General features: G+C 45.4%; 1 protein-coding gene across 1 annotated transcript in view; it reads right to left on the bottom strand.

Moving 5' to 3' along the window:
• The window catches only part of NCOR2 (nuclear receptor corepressor 2), a 218,467-nt gene extending 198,282 nt beyond the window's left edge, over window positions 1–20,185 (bottom strand). Inside the window, 1 exon segment of the mRNA XM_087942977.1 lies at window positions 19,610–20,185. The gene's annotated coding sequence lies outside the window, so the exon portion shown is untranslated.
• Window positions 20,186–20,690: the final 505 nt, after the last annotated feature.

Below are 20,690 nucleotides of genomic sequence, written 5' to 3'. Positions count from 1 at the left end.
TCATGGCACAATAACTCAGTGACTTGCAAATTGATGGCATCAAGAGACGTGTTGGCCATGTTTCACCTTAAACCAGTGGTCCCCAACCACTGGGCCCCGGACCGGGACCGGTCCATGGATCATTTTGTACCAGGCCGCCTACTTTGCTTGGGCGCCGCCATCTTGTTTCAACGGCGCTTGAGAAAGTGCTTCCGGGTGAGCTTGTCGGTCGTCGGTTGGAAAGCGGCATTTGGGTGCTGAAGGAATCCTCGCGCCTTAGTTTCGTCGGAAGGGGGCGGCTTCGAACGAAGAGCCGTCCCGATGGCGGTGGAGTCTCGCGTTACTCAGGAGGAGATTAAGAAAGAGCCCGAAAAGCCCATCGACAAAGGTACAAAGGAGGAGTTGAAGTTGGCGGGGAGAAGCGGGGGACGGCTGGCTGGCCGGTCGCTCGGCTCGCCTTGCCTTGGTCGTGTGTGCTGATGCCGGTACCTGTCCGTGGATCATTTTGTGATGCCGGTACCAGGCCGTGGTACAAAAAAGGTTGGGGGCCACTGCCTTAAACCATGGGCTACAAACCAGAAGAGAAGTGCTGCGTCCCCAGTTTGCCCATATCTTCCATTTAGATATTTTTTTTTTCCAAGGTCACTTAGCGGAGCTGGGACTGACTTCCCTCCCTGCTGATCCCATCAACACCACGATCTACATCAGGAACGGGCAACAGTTGTTGGAAACCTTTAGTAGTGGGTCCACGATGAAAGATGAGGGAGATTTCTCCATCCCTGGTGGGCTCCTGCCAACTTGGCGGAGGCTCCCATATAAACTCCCCTGGAAGGATTATCCACCAGCACAGAACTTTCTACTTAATCTTTACTCGGGGGATTTTACTCACGGTGCCAAGTGTATACAATTCTGTGGCGGTTGTTTTTTTTTTCCCCTGAAGTCCCGCTCAAATAAAACGAAAATCTTTATCCCTGAATCACTTGCCCTTGCTTGCAAAGATGAAAAGCTCATTTCTTAATGACAGGCAATCCCTGATTTACGGCCATTCGTTTAGCAACGGATCAAAGTTACAAACGGCACTGGGAAAAAAAAGTGACCTGCAGACCGGGTCCTTGCACTTACGACCATCGCAACGTTCCCCGAGGTTGTGTGATCAAAAATTGAAGGGTTTTGACAACCAGCATGTAACTTAACAATTTAACAATACTTCATTTACTGACCATTCAAAGTTAAAGCGGCAATGATGAAAGTGACTCATGACCATTTTTCACACTTACGACCTTTGTATCCCAGTATTGGAGGAGCTGCCAGAAAGAGGAGGGGGTCAAATTATTCTCCAAAGCCCCTGAAGACAGGACAAGAAACAATGGATGGAAACTAATCCAGGAAAGAATCAACCTGGGAGAAATTTCCTAATGGTGGGAACGTTTCCAACAGAAAACCTTGCCTTCAAAAATTGTGAACACTCCATCATTGGAGATTTTTAAGAAGAGATTGGACAGTCCCTTGTCTGAAATAGCAGCGAGGGCTCACCTTTTTGTCGTCACATGCCAAAAGCGCACACGTGCACACACATGCCTGCACCCATAGTGCAATGCATGCGTGACACCCTGCCTTCCTGCACATACGTGCGCCTCCCGTGCCATGCACCTCTGCACATGCACACACGACTGGACTGCCATTTGTCAGAGATGGTGTAGAGTCTCCTGCTTGGGCAGGGGGTTGGACTAGATGACCTACAAGGTCCCTTCCAACTCTGTTAATCTGTAAGATGTCTCCCTTGCTCCTTCTTCCCTTCCCTAGACTAGCCAGGCCCGGTTCCTGCAACCGTTCATCGTGTGTTTGAGCCTCCCGTCTCCTCGTCATCCTCTGCTTGCTCTTCTCTGCACTCTTTCTGGAGTCTCAACATCTTTTTCTAGGGTGGGGACCAAACCTGGATGCAGGACTCTAGGTAAGTGAATGAATGCAGAAGTAGAACTTGCAATGCTATCTCGCCGAGCAGCACCGTGGAAATGCTCCCAGCCTCTTCTCTGCAAGCTTCGCGAACCCCAAGGCTGTGAGCTTCGAACAAGACCCTTTCCTAAGAGATCTGTAGGGGGTGCACATAAGCGCACCAACGTGCCTACTGTTCCTGTCCTATTGTTTCTTTTTATTTTTCTTCTATGTACCCATTTCATGTATTCATAACTATGTATATACTTATGCCTGTTATCTTGTAAGCGATGTCTGCAGCTCTCTGGAAACGCTTCTGACCCACCAAGGCTTCCAAACCAACCACGGTCTAATCAAGGGCCAACCAATCCCTCTGGGCTCCAATGAGTACGTAACCATCCAAACCTACAGAAATGCAGCTCCGAGGAAGTTGCTAAACCCACCCACTTCGCACCTCCATAAATATTTTTTTTTCCGAGTCTTCAAGATGGCCCACCGATGGTTGTGTGTTGAGCAAACAAACCGACTCTGCTGGTGTTGAGCTCAAATATCTCAGCCTTGGTCCTTATCATTCAAGGGTCGCTGACAGCGGCCACCAACATTAGCCTCAAAACTGGGGGGAAGCAAATACACCCCACCCCAAAATAAATGCAGCCACCGTGAGACATGCAGGGGACCGATTTTACAAGGGGGGATGTGGATGTCCTTCAGAGGGAAACAACATAATAGAAAATTCCCTGTGAGGTGCTCCATTCCTGGAATGTATAGCATGAGGAATAGCATAAGGTCTCCTGCTTGAACAGAGGGGTGGGCTAGAAGACCTCCAAGGTCCCTTCCAACCAAGTTATTCCGTATTCTTCTGAGGATGTAGGGAAATGTTGTCTTTGGGTGTAGAGGTAAAAGTTTTGTTGTGTGTAGTTAGTTTTGGTATAGATGTTCTCTCCACATTGTGGAAGTCTTTGGTGTTAGTAGACTATAAGAAGTCCCGGATATACGACCATAATGGAGCCTGCGTCAGGATTCTGGCAGTTCCCCCCCATTTAAATCATGAGTCTCGAGCCAAACTTCCAAAACTTAAAAAGGATTTATTGGGAGTTAACATGTCCGGCACTGCCTGGGTGTAGCCGACTCTGAGACACATCATTCACTGTCACCCTTGACCCTGGTTTTTCCCTCCACACCCTGGGTGTATCCTAATTCACATTCTCCAATGGGACACCTCCATAGCCCAGAGTCATCAATCGGGCTCTCCAGTTAGAATTTTGCACTAGCTGCTATCTTTGAAAACATTTACGGAATGCAGTTTCGGTTTCCAAGCTGCTGCACTGTCCCCCCTCCCTATCTCTTGGCAACTCTTAAAAAGACCATAGAAATATTTTATGAGTTGATAGCCTGCCCCTTACGGTTGTAACTCAGGACCACGGATCTCCCTATGTGACCGACCTGATGTTACTCTTTTACTGACCTTCAAGCCAAGGCACAAAATCCCACATAGGTTGTATAAATCCTCTCAACCCGCTTACGAAAATAATATTTTATTTTTTTTAAAAAAAAGAAGACAAACGCATTGTATCAGGAACTTTTTTCTTCTTTCTGAGTCACACAAAGAAAACCGCAAGCAATTGTGAAGAATGGGCTGATTTCCCAGCACAGAGATTTCAAACCCATTTTATTTGATTGCAACCTCTGAAGGAGCCGAGATAGGAAAACCAGAAGAGAAATCCCAAATCAAATCACCATATAGTTTGAAGCCATCCTGCCCAGTGATTTAAAACTCAAAAGCCCAGCAAGGCCGTTTATACAAATCAAAGAGGAAGCAATTTCGGTCATACTGCAAGTCCAAGAGGCACAAGTATATTCATTATTGATTAGGTATCTTTTTTTTTTATCCCTTAAGTGCTCGTAATGATTTCTCTTGCAGACTTCTCGGCTGTTACAACTCTCCTGCGAGGTAGGACTGCTGTGGTGGTGCAGTGGCTAAATGGCAGGATTGCCGGCTAATTCTGCCCACTGCCAGCAATTCGATCCTGACCAGCTCAAGGTTGACTCAGCCTTCCATCCTTCCGAGGTGGGTAAAATGAGGACCCAGATTGTTGGGGGAAGAGGCTGACTCTGTAAACCGCTTAGAGGGGGGGTTGGAAAGTACTGTGAAGCGGTATATAAGTGAATTGATATAAAAGTGCTAATACTATTGCTATTCCCTTCCTTCCTTCCTTCCTTCCTTCCTTCCTTCCTTCCTTCCTTCCTTCCTTCCTTGTGGTTAGAATGCAGTATTGCAGGCTGACTCTGCCCACCACTAGCAGTTCGATCCTGACCGGCTGGCTCAAGGTTGACTCAGCTTTCCATCCTTCCAAAGTGAGGATCCAGATTGTTGGGGGCAAAAGACTGACCCTGTAAACCGCTTAGAGAGGGCTGTGAAGCACTGTGAAGCTGTACATAAGTCTAAGTGCTATTGCTGTTATTCTTTCTTTTCTCCTTCTTTCCTTCCTTCCTTCCTTCCTTCCTTCCTTCCATAACTCTGCCAACTGCCAACAGTTTGATCTTGACTGGATCAAAGTTGACTCAAACTTCCATCCCTTCCGAGGTGGGTAAAATGAGGGCCCAGATTGTTGGAAGGCAAGAGGTTGTCCCTGTAAACTGCTTAGAGTGGGCTGGAAAGCACTGTGAAGTGGTATATAAGTCTAAGGGGTTGTTGTGTTATTTTTCCTGCATTATCAAATACGGGGAACGGAAATTATTTATTTATTTATTTTGTCAAACAATTATTAGATAACAGGTATAAGTATAAACATGATTATAAATACATGAAATGGATACGAAGAAGGGGAAAAAAAAGAAACAATAGGACAGGGACGGTAGGCACATTGGTGCGCTTATGCACGCCCCCTACAGACCTCTTAGGAAAGGGGTGAGGTCAATAGTAGACAGTCTTATGTTGAAGATTTTGGAGTTTGGGGAAGTCAAAGAAGGCAAACAAAGGACAAAACTTTTGTGTACCAGGCTACCTAATATAGGTAATCCCCAACTTACAATAGTTCTTTTAGCGAGTGTTCAAAGTTATAACGGCAAAACAGTGAGTTACGACCGTTTTTCACACTTATGACTGTTGCGGCCTTCCCATGGCCACATGATCAGAATTCATGCGCATGACAACCGGTTCCTATTTATGATGGTCACTGTGTCCCCAGGTTACGTGATCGCCTTTTTGCGAACTTCTGACATGCAAAAAATCCACAAGGAAGCCAGATTTGCTGAACAACCGCATGACTCAGTCAACAACTGCAGGGATTCACTTCATAACTGTGGCAAGAAAGGTCATAAAATGGGACAAAAACTCACTTAACAAATTTCTCGCTGGCCAACATAAATTTCAGGCTCAATTGTGGTCGTAAGTCGAGAACTGCCTGGAAAGTGGAATACTCAATTCCACTTTAATTATAAGTTGTGGAACCCAATCTCTTTGGGTTCGAATTCAAAATCGAGCCGTTTCGTTCAAAGAACCTTTCCCTCCTTCCTTTTTTCCTTCCTTCCTTTCTCTTTCTTTCTTTTTCTCTTTCTCTTTTTCTTTCTTTCTCGCTTTCTCTTTCTCTCTTTTTCCTTCTTTCTTTCTCTTTCTCTTTTTCTTTTTCTCTTTCTCTCTCTTTTTCTTTCTTTTTCTTTCTTTCTCGTTCTTTCTTTTTCTTTCTTTCTTTTTCTTTCTTTTTCTTTCTCTCTTTCTCTTTCTTTCTCTCTTTTTTCTAACCCTCTGCCTGATTTTGACCCCAGAGACCATTGGAGAACACATTGCTGAAAACCAGCAGACCGAGTCAGCAAAGTTCAACCTGCAGAGCAAAAACCTGGAAACACGGAGCAAAGTCTATATCAGGGTGCTGGGAAATAAAATGTTTTATTGTTCTCACCGTATTATAAAAAAAGAGGTTGAGACTCCGGAAGGAGTGCAGAGAAGAGCAACGAAGATGATTTGGGAGCTGGAGGCTAAAACCTACGAAGAATGGTTGCAGGAATTGGGTGTGTCTAGTTGGATGAAAAGGAAGGCGTGATAGCAGTCTTCCAATATCTAAGAGGCTCCTACAAAGACGAGGGAATCCAACTATTTTTCAAAGCACCAAAAGGCAAGATGAGAAACAACGGATGGAAATTAACCAAGGAGAGAAGCAACCTAGAATTAAGGAGATATTTCCTAAGCAATCGGCCAGTGGGACAGCTTGCCTTAAGCTGTGGGTGGCTCCATCATTGGAGGCTTTCAAAAAAAAAGAGTGGACAACCATTTGTCTGAAAGAATAAAGGGTCTCCTGCTTGAGCAGGGGGTTAGACTAGAAGATCTCCATGGTCCCTCAACTCTGTTATTCTCTTAAATTGAACCCAAGGCAACGAGAAGCACAAAAAACATTTCCGAAGCTCAGTTTGACAGCCTCGTGCAATTCCTTTCTCTTGAAAACATCTGGATTTCTGGCACCCTGGTTTGGGTTGAAGACTGTCCTCAGCACCCACGTCTCACAAGCCGTGGGGTTTGCAAAGGATTCAGGGAAGCACTTCCCCAAATATGGCATCATTAACCTCAAAATGGAGGGTCTCCATGAACGATTACTTGGAAAGTGATCCATCTCTGGAGAACTCAAAAGGAGGCCACATTGAGGAAGACCTGATCCCAAATCAGGACCACGTTGGAAAGGACCACATTGAAAAAGAACCAATGACACCATCCACGGGAGGCAATAGTCCAGCTTCTTCTTAAAAAGCCTCCAGAGATGGAAAAACCACCGTACATACCTCACCGTTAAATGAGATCTCAGTAGTTGCAACTTATGAGAGCATTTCTGGTCCTGGTATAATCTTTATTCCAACTTGATGGAATTGAACATGGCTACTTAGGTCTCCCTTTAAGTCCCCAGGTCCTCCAGCCTCTGCTCGCAAGGCATGTTTCCCCAACTCCATCTATCATCGTCAATGACCTCATTTGAAGCTGCTCTAACCCAACTGTCTCCTTTCTCCTGCTGGAAACAGGACACAAGGACACTGAGCCCCCAAGTATGATCTCACCAGGCACGAGTAGAGGCAAACAATGACTTCATGTGTCTTTGATATAAGTCTCCTAATGCAGCGCAGAAGCGCCATAGACCAGTAGTTTCCACGCTGCTGGCCCACATTCAACTTGCTGTCAACAACCCCACCCAAATCTTTTTCAGATCCAGTGTTCTCCAGCCAGGAATCCCCCCATTTTGTGAGGCCTATAGGCATTTGTCACTCGCTCATCAGAACACAGTTTCTATTTTTCCCCTTTCAGCCCAATCTTCCAACTGGATCCAACTGGGGAGATTTTTAAAAAGGGGGCAAGCAAGAATGAGCCCACCGTGAAGTGTTAAAAGTTTCACATGATTTGTGAAAGGTAAAAGTAAAGGTTCCTTTACTTGCACACATACATGCTAGTCGTTTCCGGCTCTTGGGTGGCGCTGTTCATCGCCGTTACAAAGCCGAAGAGCCAGCGCTGTCCGAAGACGTCTCCGTGGTCATGTGGCCGGCAGGACTAAACGCCGAAGGTGCATCGAACCCTGTTCCCTTCCCACCAAAGTGATCTCTATTTTTCTACCTGCATTTTTACGTGCTTTCGAACTGCTAGGTTGGCAGAAGCTGGGACAAGGAATGGGAGCTCACTCCATTACACGGCGCTAGGGGATTCAAACCGCCAAACTTTCTTGATCGCCAAGCTCAGCATCTTAGCCGCTGAGCCACCGCATCCCCTTATGATTTGTAAAGTCCTTCCTAAATCTAGATCTTTCAGTAGACAACTCCCCACATTCGTCTACCGAGTTACCTACTCGCCTCCCAAAGGTGCTTTTTTTCAAGAGACAACTGGACTTTCTGGTTTTTTTCTTTGAAGACGTTTCGCTTCTCATCCAAGAAGCTTCTTCAGCTCTGACTGGATTTCTTAAAAAAAAAAAAAAAACTCCTGAAAACAAGCACCTTTGGGACCACCACGACCTGAATGACAGAATCTCCATAGATGATTATCTACCTTATAGACGTTAACCACAGTTGATTGAGTCAACGCGCCCAACTTGGAACTGGGCCTGGCTAGTCTACTGAAGAGAAGGACCAGGGGAGACAGGTGAGCAGAGTTCCAATATTTGAGGGGCTGCCACAGAGAGGAGGAGGGAGGGTCAAGCTATTTTCTAAAGCACCTGAAGGCCAGACAAGGAAGAATGGATGGAAACTGAACAAGGAGAGATTCAACCTGGAAATAAGGAGGAATTTTCTGACCCTGAGAACAATCATTGCCTTTGGAAGTTGTGGGAGTTTCATCACTGGAGGCTTTCAAGAAGAGCCTGGACTGCCATCTGTCAGAAATGGTGTAGGGTCTCCTGCTTTGGCAAGAGGTTAGACTAGATGACCTACAAGATCCCTTCCAACTCAATTAATCTGAAATTTCCTGGATCTACAAGGCACTCGAGAAGCCAGTAGCCCAAACTGAGCTCAGCTAAAAAGTAGTTGCTTCATGATATGCTCCAGGGTTGCCCTTTAAGCCAACGTTACCAGGGATCTTTGAATTGTTTTCTTGGGATGGCAAGAAATGGATTAAACAGTGGAACGACTTGCCACTAGAAGTTTTGGATGCTCCAACATGGGAGGTTTTAGCCTGGACAATTGTTTGTCTGAAATGGTCTAGTGCAGAGGTCTCCAAACTTGGCAACTTGGAGACTTGTGGACTTCAACTCCCAGCATAGCTGGCTGAGGAATTCTGGGAGTTGAAGTCTACAAGTTTTAAAGTTGCCAAGTTTGGGGATCCCTGGTCTAGTGCTTGAGCAGAGGGGAGGGAGGGGGGTTGGACTAGAAGGCCTCCAAGGGTCCCTTCCAACTCTGTTATTCTGGTTAAACTGGGCTTCCCACAAGCCATGCTCAGGGAGAGACGTTGAGCTGGAAGGGAGAACAAATGTTTCTCAAGAGTTATGACGCCTTCACGTCCTTCCAAGGTTAATGGGTCCTCTGAACTCTCTTCTTTTCAACAAGAATAGCTGGAAGGCAAGCATTCCAGGTGATCAGAGCTTGGACGAAACAAGAAAAAAATGGGAAAAAATGAGAGAACATCCCATCAGATGAGGATGTAATTTGGAAAATACTAGACTGTGTGGAGATGTGGAGATGGTCAGGCACGCCCGCACAGCGGGCGGGGCGAGGATGTCACACGTGCATTGCATCATGGGTGCAGGCACACTCACGCATGTGCACCCACGTACTTTCAGCATGCAGACGATAAAAAGGTTAGCCATCCCTGTACTAGACAGTGCAAAGGTGTTTAGATTGACCTTAAAAATAAAGGTTATAAAGAAGACACAGAATATCACTTAACATGGAATATATTTTACGAGTGGCTAGAAATAAAAGGTAGAAATCAGGTGAAGAAAGGTGATTGCTATGTAAGAATTAAATACAAAGAAGGTTGACAATTAGAAACATGTCAATATAGTTAATACAAATATAAATAAGCTAATACAAGAAATTCAGTTAAAATTATTTTGTTACACTATCATCATCGTTACTAGTATATATGTTGATATTTCTGTTTGTTTTTTCTTTTGCTTTTTTGTAAATGATATGCCCTGACAATACACTGTTATTCAAAATGTTTATGAATAAAAATCTATATATATATTAAAGTGAAATACCACTCATGCATCATCACAAAATCTCCAGAACCGTAAAGCCTACAAACTTGAAACTTGGCACCTATGTTCCTCTTGGCTTCTAGGTGCTCACTACGAAAGGATTTTTCAAAATGACCATCAGAGCATTAATATTTCGTATAGTATTATTATTAACACACTCTGATGCTAAGGAGTTCTACTCCCCCTCCTCACCTGGAAAGAAATCTCTTCCAAAGGCAAAACACAAGCAGAGGAGTTTCAGTTTTAGTTTCGCAACATCAAGCAGCCTTAGTACAGAACAGTTGAGCTAAGCCGTGCCCAGGCTCCTTGCTGTCTCCTCCTTGCTCACACAGCAAATACTGTTTCAGTTTCCAAACAGCCCTCAACTCTCTCACACACTGACAGGACGCTAGCCAGATGAATACCCATGGATGCTGGTAGGCAGAGGCAGATACTTTTTTCCCCTTTATTTTCCTCCCCCAAAACTAAGCCCAACCACATAGTTTCATAGCAAAGCACGGGTATCCAGCTAGTAGAACTATAAATAAGCTAATACAAGAAACTCAGTTAAAATTATTGTTACTAGTATATATGTTGGTGTTTCTGTTTGTTTTTCCTTTTGCTTTTTTGTTAATGATTTTCCCTGACAATACACTGTTATGCAAAATGTTTATGAAAAAAATTAAAACTATATTTAAGAAATAAGACCATTAAAAGGGGCTCTGGGAGGCAAGCAGGGCTGACCCCCATCTTACAAAGACAGCAGTGAAGTTGTCACGCTTTGGGAAGTCACACCGGGAGGATCTAAGATTCCAGAACTAAGAATATATCTAATTTTCCCCCCTAGCAGGAAGTTATCCCAGCCCCTTTTCCCCCTCTTTGCTCAGGGGCCTTGCATGCATTGTTGGCCACGGTCCATTCCTAGAAACAAACCGCTAATTCACGTAGTCCTCGACTTACAACAGTTCACTGCAAGTTACAACAGCGTGGGGGGGGGGGAAGCAATCTAAGAATGTTTCTCACACTTCCGACCACTGGCACATTCCCGTGGTCGCATGATCAAAATTCAGACACTTGGCAACTGACTTGTATTTATGACCGTCGCAGTATCGTTACGTGATCCCTGTTTGCAACCTTCGGGCGAGCGAAGTCATTGGGGGGAGAGGGAAGCAAGATCCACTTAACAACCAGGTTACTAATTTTGCAGTTGCAGTGATTCACTTAACAACCGTGGCCAGGAAGGTTGTAAAATAGGGCAGAGCTCTGTCACACCTATGTCGGAGTCTGAATCCGAGGAGGAAGGCAAACAGCTGACACAGGGAGTGGGAGTGTGGCTCCGTTGGCTGTGGAGGAAACTGAGGAAGGGCAAAGTCCGGCTGGGCAGAGCAGGGGAGAGGTAGAGCAAGGGAGAGGGAGTTCAGAGGAAGACCCAGGCCTACTCCCTAGGGCATGCAGGGAGGAACGGAGAAGGGAGCAACGTGGCTGCATGGCTTACGGGGGGAGGAAAGGGCCCTGATTCCCTTCATTAGGCACACCTGGGAATGAGAGTTTAAAAGAGATGCAAGCAGCGTGCAACAGCTGCTGGGAGCAAACATGAGTTTATCTTATGTTGATTTTACTTATCTGTGTTCCTGGCATCATCTGGAATTCTTGCTCCTGCCCTGCTGGACTAATTGCCTCATTTTGCCTTGATTGGACTTAATAGTTACAGTTTTTGTTGACCACATTTTTGACTTGATTCTTTGCAGCCCAAGGCTGTTCCTGGGAGTTTTTCTCCAGCCCAGAAGGTAACCTGGACATTGGGGGCAAAGTTGGGGGCAAAAAGTTTGTGCCACGCCCCTCTGGGTCATCACAAGCTCACTTAACCAATGTGTCACTTAGCAAGAGAAATTTGGAGCTCATTAATGGAGGTTATAAGTCGAGGACTACCTTTGTTACAGTTGTAGCCCTCTTCCAATCCTTGCTAATTCCTGGTTTTCCTTCTCCAAGCAATGATCTCTCGCTTAATCTCTTGACACACTTACCTCGAAACAGCCAGAAGAGTCATAAAATAGCTCACTTAACTGCTTCACTTAGCAAGACATTTGAGGCTCAATTGTGGTTGAAAGTCAAGGACTAACTGTATCTATTGCAGAGTCATACACCTTTTTTCTTGCAGCAATGGCTAAAGCTACATTTACAGGTAGACCTCGACTTGCAACCCAAAGTGCTTAACAGAGTAACAGAAGGGATCTTGTAGGTCATCTAGTCCAACCCCCCCCCCCCCACCCAAGCAGGAGACCCTACCCCATTTCTGACAGATGGCCGTCTGGTCTTCAAAGCTTCCACTGATGAAGCTCCCACAACTTCTGAAGGCAAGTCGTTCCATTGAATATAGAATAACAGAATTGGAAGGGACCTTGTAGGTCATCTAGTCCAACCCCACCACCCAAGCAGGAGACCCTACACTATTTCTGACAGATGGCAGTCCAGTCTCTTCTTGAAAAGCTTCCAGTGATGAAGCTCCCATAACTTCCGAAGGCAACTTCTGTTCCATTGGTTGATTGCTCTCACTGTCAGAAAGTTTCTCCTTATTTTCAGGTTGAATCTCTCCTTGTTCAGTTTCCATCCATTGTTCCTTGTCTGGTCTTTAGGTGCCTTGGAAAACAGCTTGACCCCTTCCTCCTCTCTGGGGCAGCCCCTCAAATACTGGAAGACTGCTATCCTGTCTCCCCTGGTCCTTTTCTTCCCTAGACTAGCCAGGCCCAGTTCCTGCAACCAACCGTTCACCGCATATTTTAGTCTTCAGTCCCCTCATCGTCCTGGTTGCTCTTCTCTGCACTCTTTCTGGAGTCTCAACATCTTTTTTATAGTGTGGTGACCAAAACTGGATGCACTACTCTAGGTGTGGCCTTACTAAGGCTTTATAGTAGAGTGGTATTAGTACTTCCCTTGATCTTGATTGTATCTCTCTGTTAATGCAACTGAGGATTGAGGACTACCTGGATGCAGGTTCTTGAGATCTCGTGGAGTCAAAAGGCAGCTTCCGTCCTCATTAAGGATGGCTCTGGGCCCTTCCCAAAGACCCGCCAATCTTAATGAGCACATCTGATCCTCTGGCTTAAAAGGTGAAACATTTATTTTACTGTTTAAGTGGCTGTTTTGCAATTGTGGAGCCCAAAAGGGGAGTGGATTACCTGAATTAAATCCATTTGCAAGCACCAACCTGGGCAACAGAAGGATTTCAGTCAGTTGATGAGTCAATTAAACCAGGCAGGTTTGTGGTAAAGCTTCTATCCCTCCACCGAAGGCACAAAATATTTCTACAGGTACCCTGTTTCCCCAAAATTAAGACCCCCCCAACCAGAAAATAAGACCTAGCGTGATTTTTCAGCTCTGCTCGTAATATAAGCCCTATCCCAAAATTAAGCTAAAATCGTCAGCCAGACGGACATTTAGTACTGGACCTCCCCACAAAATAAGACCTAATGCGTCTTTTTGGAGCAAAAATTAACGTAAGACCCAGTCTTATTTTCAGAGAAACACGGTTAATCCTCACCTTACAGCCACCATTGAGCCCAATATTTCTGCTGCTAAACGAGACAGTTGTTGAGTTTTGCCTCATTTTACAGCCTTGCTACGGTTCTTAAACTAATCTGTGAGGTTGATAAGTCACACAGTTGTTAAGTGACCCTTCACTTTGCTTGTCAGGTCACCAAAGGGAATCACGTGATCCTGGGATACGGCAACTGTCATAAGTAGATGCCAGTTGCCAAGCATCTGTTGTGGTTAGCCGGCAGCAGGTGCAGACGGCTGAGGAGAGCGAGGATGCAGATGAGGAGCCAGGACCATTAGCTAGTGGACTGCTGCCTTCAGAGATTGTGGGGGCTGGGAGCAGCAATGAGGAGGTTCCCGAGGAGCCTGTGCCAAGTGCACGTACGTGCAGGATTGCTCAGAGGAAAGAGCAGTTGCAACAGCATGGGCGACTCGGGAGTAAGGCTGCGAGGTAATGGCCCCTCCTTTAAGAAGATAAAAGCCAGCTGTGAATTGGACGTTCCTTGCAGGAAGCAAAGACGTTTTGAAACTCCAGCCTCGTGGACATTCCAGTATCTTAAGTTGGTATTTGAAGACTCTTGTGTTGTGAAATATTTCTTATCTGTGATTCTTGGCAGCCTCACAGAGTTTTGGCGAGGCTCATGCTTATCGAAGTTAATTAGTTTGCAGCAGCCTTTTACCCGGGGATTCGTAAGAATCATTAAAAGGTTTCTGTTCCCTTTGGTTCGTGTTTGTTTTATTGGAAAAGGGTTTGGGTCAGAACAGCATCTGAATTTTGATCCCGTGACCACGGGGATGCAGCAACGGTCCTAAGTGTGAAAAATGGTCATAAATCACATTTTTCAGTGCCACTGTCACTTTGAACAGTCACTCAATGAACTGTTGTAAGTCAAGGACCACTTGTATAACTCTCATTTGATATTCATTGCATCTCAATTCTTTCTGCATTTTTTTCGTATTCCTTGAATTCTCCTATTCTCCTCTCTGGACCAGACCGAGTGGAAGTGGGATGACTTGTTGGCTAACCAAAAGGGATTCTTTTATTATTTTTTTCCCAATTAACCCAAAATCATTTCAAGAAGAAATCTGACAGACACACAGCAGAGTGATGGTGGAAATAGAACCGTGGCTTTTGCAAAATTTAGGATTAGGACCAGAAAACCTTTCAATTCTTACCAAAAAAAAAAAAAAGAAGAAGAAGAAGAAGAAGACGACCACAACGCAAAAGTTGTCAGTTTCTAACCAGGTGCAAGAAAGTCACCCCAAATTTCCTGCTTGAAGATTTTGCAGAGAGGATGTATTTCAGACCTTAAGGTTCTAAGACAGTTTCATAATATCTAAATTTCTCAAAAGGAAAATAAAACAAAGACAAAGTCAGAAAAATGAATCAGAGAAAGCTAGAAGTGAAAGAAGGGGAAGTTGCTAAACCCACCCACTTCGCACCTCCGTAAATATTTTTTTCCGAGTCTTCAAGATGGCCCACCGATCGTTGTGTGTTGAGCAAACAAACCGACTGGTGCTGGTGTTGAGCTCAAATATCTCAGCCTTGGTCCTTATCATTCAAGGGTTCCTGACAGCGGCCACCAACATTAGCCTCAAAACTTGGGGGGAAGCAAATACACCCCACCCCAAAATAAATGCAGCCATCCTGAAACATGCAGGGGACCAATTTTACAAGGGGGATGTGGATGTCCTTCAGAGGGAAACAACATAATAGAAAATTCCCAGTGAGGTGTTTCATTCCTGGAGGTTTTCAAGAAGAAATCAGACAGACATTGATCTGGAATAGCATAAAGTCTCCTGCTTGAGCAGGGGGTTGGACTAGAAGACCTCCAAGGTCCCTTCCAACTATGTTATTCTGTATTCTTCTGAAGACATAAGGGTGTTTATCTTTTGTTGTAGAGGTAGATATAGTAGCAGTTTGTGTAGTAGTTTTTGGTGTAGAGGATCTGTACGTTTCTCGAATTTTTTTTTATTAAATATTTCTAAAAAGGACGATAAAAATGAAAGCAAAGGAGAAAAAATACAAGAAAGGGAAAGTAAAAGGAAAGTAGAGAAGAAGCCACTTTTCTTTTCAGCAATCAAAAGAACAATTTCAAATTTATTCTACCTTAAAACCTAGCTCTCCTTTATCAACTCTATCCTGTCTAATCATAGAAATAAATTGCAAGATCTTTTTCCCCCCCCTGCTTTGTGCCTAAAGGCCTTTAATTGTTTTCCAGGCAGGAATCAACTTAAATATTATCTTTTTCTATAATCAAAGTCAATTTAGACATCTGAGCAAGTTCCATCATCTTCAGCAACCTTGGGTAGCAATCCCGAATTTTTCCAACAACGTTGTGCAAACAACCATCTCGCTCCTGGGCTTATCAAGGTACGAAAACAAACGTCCATATTTTTTTTCCAACTATCCTTCCATCCATCCCAAAAGCAGAAACCTCTGGTCTCAAATTGTATACAGGTAGTCCTCGAATTACAACTTTGTTTAGTGACTGTAAAAAGTTACAACGGCACTGAAAAAAGGGACTTATGACCATTTTTCACCGTTACCTTTCCAGCATCCGCATGATCAGGTGGTCAAAATTCAGATGCTCGGCAACTGACTCATATTTATGACGATTGTGGAATCCCAAAGTCATGTGGTCCCCTTTTGCGACCTTCTAACAAGCAAAGTCAGTGGGGAAGCCAGATTACTAACATACCCACTGCCATGATTCACTTAACAACAGAGGCAAGAATGGTCATAAAATGGGGCAAAATTCAATGTCTCACTTAACAACAGAAAGTTCGGGCTCAATTATGATCGTACATTAAGGACTACCTGTATTAATTCTTAAAATCCTCTGCATTCACGTAATGTATCTCTGAATGTGGAATTTTCTAGCTTTTTTACAGGGTGACCACACACAATAAAATGCCCTCTCTTGCCTACATTTGCAACGTAAATAAAATGTTTTCCGTCAAGTGAAGATCATCCACTAAAGTTGTAACTGAATGGGACATGATTGAGCTGAAGAGTTCAAGAATGTTTCGCTTCCAATTATTTTCCATGAGTGTCTTGTTGGAAGATGTTGACTTAGGCAACCTAAAGTTGGCTTGTTTCAAGAACCCTGCTCTAATCAATCAAGTCACATTTCTTGTATCAGCCTTCCTTAATGTGCAAACCCAACTAAAGTTGGCTTGTTTCAAGAACCCTGCTCTAATCAACCAAGCCTTGGTGGGTGTTGTGTTTTGGGGGGGAAGGGATTGTGTAAACCAAGATACTACACGCCAGTTTAAGGCTTCCTTAATGGGCACACCCAACTAAATGTGGCTTATGGAAATCACAATTAACCCAAGACTCCACAACATGTGTGAATTGGTCTCTAAGCTACAGACGCTTTCCTTCTGGATCACTTTGCTCTCAACTTACTCCATCAAGCAAGGGTGTGTATAAAAACATGAGCGTAAGCCAAGCCACAGTTTAGGGCTTCGTCAATGTGCAAACTCAACTAAATGTGGCTTACTTCACTCTCAACTCCTCCACCAAATGTCTGAATTTTGATGCAACCATGGGGATGCTATAACGGTGGTAAGTATAGTCATAAGTCCCTTTTTTCAGTGCCGTTGTAACTTCAGTCACTAAATGAAAGATTGTAAATTGAAGATTATATTCTGTAGGAAGATTTAAAGCTGTCCCAATATTGGGGGCGCCAGCTCTGAATACAGGAGAGATTTTACAGGCAGACTGGGCACATTTATCTCACCTGGGGAAACAAATTACCTGTGCCCAGGGTCAAAGGTCATCCATTCCAAGCCCTCTCCTGATTAAATCTGCACCCCAACCATTCAACCTGGTTGGGCTTGGCACCCTGCAGGTTAAACAGGCTTCTATTACCATCTGTGTTGGCATTCACAGGACTCGGCCAACCAAGCCACATAATTTAACCCAAACCACATGAGAGCTTAATGAGAGTTTAACTATTAATAATTTAATCCATATGGTAAATTTATTTTCAACCTTGGCAACTTTAAGACACGTGGACTTCAACGCCCAGAGTTCTAGCCACTTCATCATTTTATTTTTCACAGACAGGCAAGTTGGAAAATGAGCTGCATTAAGATGCAAAAAAAGAAAAGAAAAGAAGCATTTTGGCCCAGCACTCATCCTGACTTTTCCCCTGCTGCTTTAAGTAAGAGCACTGCACAAGGAAACAAAACACAGAACCAAACACACTTATTAACTTAAAATCGCAATTAAAACTTAAGAAGACCTAGCCTGCCACGTGTCAGGCAAGCGTTTAACTCAGAGGTCTCCAAGCTTGGCAACTTCAAGACTTGTGGACTTCAACTCCCAGAATTCTCCAGCCAGCTGGCTGGAGAATTCTGGGAGTTGAAGTCCACAAATCTTGAAGCTGCCAAGTTTGGAGACCTCTGATTTAACTATATCTGCGTAAGTTTCTACCTTAAAAAGGCAGGCTGCTTGTTTGAAAAATGAACCCACTGATGCTTCCAACTGAAAAGAGCAATGGCCCTCTGCTATTTTCCTACGAATAGCAGGAATCTTTGAAAGCCCCAAGGATTTTTCTCCAACCAATATTTGCACACCCACCCTTTCCAAGATCAGTTGAAAACCCAGCCAAACCTGATCAATTCCTTCACATTCTGCCTTGTCAATTTCAAATGTTTTTTTTTTTTTTTTGCAAGAAATTATTACAGAGAGAAAGCAGGGCAGGCCAACATGACTGGAGGCCAAGCAGGCCGGGTCCCTCCGCCAGTGCAAACACACACGCTTGCACACTTAAAAGCTTTTGCTCAAACTTCACGAACTGCAGTTCCCAGCAGCCTCAGGGAGGAAAACACCATTTCCGCAGCCACCAAAAAAAAAAAAAACACGCCTGGGAGCAACCGAGAGAAGAAAAATAAAAACCACAGGAACTCTGATTCCAAGACCTAAAAACACTGGGAAAGACTTAAATAAAAGGATAAAACCAAAACATTGCATTTAAATATCATCTATAATAAAGAAAGGCTAGGTAGATTTGATTATACAGATCCGGAACAATTCAAAGCTGAGTGCATGGAGGAAGTTTAACCCTGTTTCTGCTGTTTGCAAAGACTGTGTAGTTCAGCTGTTACCCTGTGGTTGTACGAATGGGGGGACAAACAAGGTGAAAACAGAAAAGATTTCCTAAAAGTTGCAACTTCACACACACACACCCAGCCCAGAGGGATCTCAAGCTAAAAAGTTGCCAATTGTTCAATTCAACAGGCCTGCAAGCCTGAACGACCCTTCCTCTCTTCCTTGCTCTAAAAGCTGGGTGTGAAGATGCTGACCCGGGTTGAGCAATTCAAAGTTTGTCCCACGAGTTCCATCTGCAAAGGATGCAACACTGCACACCTGGGGTAGCAGCCACAACAGTTGGGTTTTCACACTCCCCGAGGCTTGGGGGAGGCTCCCAGTGATCTCCAACTGTTAGGACCTGCACAGTTAGGCCCGTTCACAGGCCAAAGGTTCAAGCCCACAAGGGCCATTCCCACGACCTAACCGGTTATTTTCCCCACACACACACACACACACAATGCAGAATGCATTTGTGGTCAGGCCCCGTAGACCCAAGAACTCAGCTCAGCTAACCACGGTTAAACTTCCTTGACTCAATCCAACCAAGGGGTTCCTTTTCCGAGGTGTTGGGCTCTCTAAAATGAGCCTTGTTGGTGCAGTTCACACAACTCCTGGTCAATTCCCATGGGTCCACTGCACCCAAGACTACAGACCTCGTAGGAAGCCTTAGCCCCCAAAGAGACCCCTCCAAAACTGTTCCAAGGGTCCAACCAGGCATTTGGCGGGGGAAAGGAGGGGGGATTTAAAGGAAAAGCGCATCTTTCCCCTCACCCAAACAGGCAAGCATCCAAATTAATTAAAATTACTCCACCATTTAGCCGCCTAACCCCAAGTCTGAGTCTAGACAGAACTTCCTCTGGGGTGGGGGGAGCAGAAACACCGAGCACGAAGGGAACGGGGGAAAAAAAACATGTTTTCCGGCTAGGCCCCTCCCCGAACTGTGTGTGTCCGCGCGTATACACGCGTGTGCTTTCCACGCCGTTTCCCCCTCCGCCTTCCACCTCTCTCTCCTTTCCTTCCTGCGGGCGCCCGCTTGCAAATGCAGAGTATTCTTCCCTCAACGCCCCCCCCCCGCCTCCCCGTTTCCTTCTCAGCCGCCCCAAAAGTGCTGAAAAGGACTCTCGTCGCGCTTTTTCGGGGCGAGCAAAACAAGCCAACAGAAAAATAAAATAAAATCAATTGTTTTGTTTTTGTTTTAAAGAAGAGCAGATTTTTCCCCCCCTGCCTTTTCCGGTTGCTTGGTTGGTTTGCTTGTTTTTTTTTTAAAAACAAAAAACAAAAAACAAAGCTTGCTATATATTGATATTCTTTCGCGGAGAGAGTGAAACAACACAAAACAACACACACACACACAAAACAGAAAAAACAAAAAACAAAGAGAAAGTGAGCTCCGCCAAGCGAGCTTGTCCTCCGACCTTACCTTAGTGCCCGAGCCGCTCCGTGCAAGGCCGCTGACCCTTCTCTCTCTTTTTTTTCCCCCTTAAACACCCCCCCAAATAATCACCAAAAAAAATAAGAATAATAATTCCTTTGGCTGCGCATCCAAAGACGTCTCCAAAATCCGTGCCAAGCTCCCAGCAGAGCGGATTCTTGGGGAGGAGTGTGTGTGTGTGTTTTTTTTTAAAGGGGGGGGGGAGGTTGCAAAAAAATAAATGATTTGAAAAAATAATAATCAAAACCAACACTTTAAGAATCAAGAAAAGCCCAAAAGCAGATCCCAGGGGGACGGTGCAAGCCCTGCCACGCCGCGATCCTCTTCCCTCGGGGTCCCCCCGCCGGAGCAGCTTCCCATGGGCTCGGCGCGGTGCGTAAAAATCCGAAAGAGAGGCTACCCGGCGCTTGGTTTGGCTTGGCTGGCTTGGAAAGCTCCGTCCGCTTCGGGGGCCCGGAAATCTCACCCTCCTCCGCCTCTCCTAAGATGTCTGAAGCTCCCAGCCGGAGGAGGAGGAGGAGGAAGAGAAGAGGAGGAGACAGCAGCAGCAGCAATAGCAGCAGCAGCCGCCACCGCCGACGCGCGCCCCGCAGTTCGCAGGCTTGCGGTGGCTGCGTTTTGCAAACGGATCTATTGGATTTTTATTTGGCAAAGGGTTCAACTTTGCGGAGAGCTCCGGCTTGGCTCCGCAGAGGAGGAGGAGGAGGAAGGGAAGGGAGAGAGGAGAGGAGGGGAAGGCAGGAGGACGCCCCCTCCCCCTTTTCCCTTGTTGAAGCCGCCGCAACAGCAGCAGGAATTGAGCCCGAGCTGGGGCGCACGGTTTGCAGCAGCCTGGCTGACACTCTTAAAGGGAACGGCGCCGTCTCCGACGCCTCTGAAGCTTTGAGGGGGGAGAGAGAAGGTTAGCCCCTCCCCAGTAAAAAGAAGGGAGGGGAGATTTGCATGGGAGGCTTGTGCCTCCCCTGCAGCTCTCCAGAAGGAGTGGTGGGCGACTTGGATGGAAGGGGAAGAGGGGCTTGGTGGGGAGGGGGATAGAGGGGGAAAATGTTGGGGAGAGGAGGGGGGGCCC

The sequence above is a fragment of the Notechis scutatus genome, chromosome 13 (genome assembly GCF_049901735.1).
Source record: "Notechis scutatus isolate UNSWTSFEM ecotype Mainland chromosome 13, rNotScu1.2, whole genome shotgun sequence".
NCBI lineage: Eukaryota > Metazoa > Chordata > Lepidosauria > Squamata > Elapidae > Notechis > Notechis scutatus.
The sequence above is the reverse complement of the archived record's forward strand: the minus strand, read 5'-3'. Positions and strand labels throughout refer to the sequence as shown.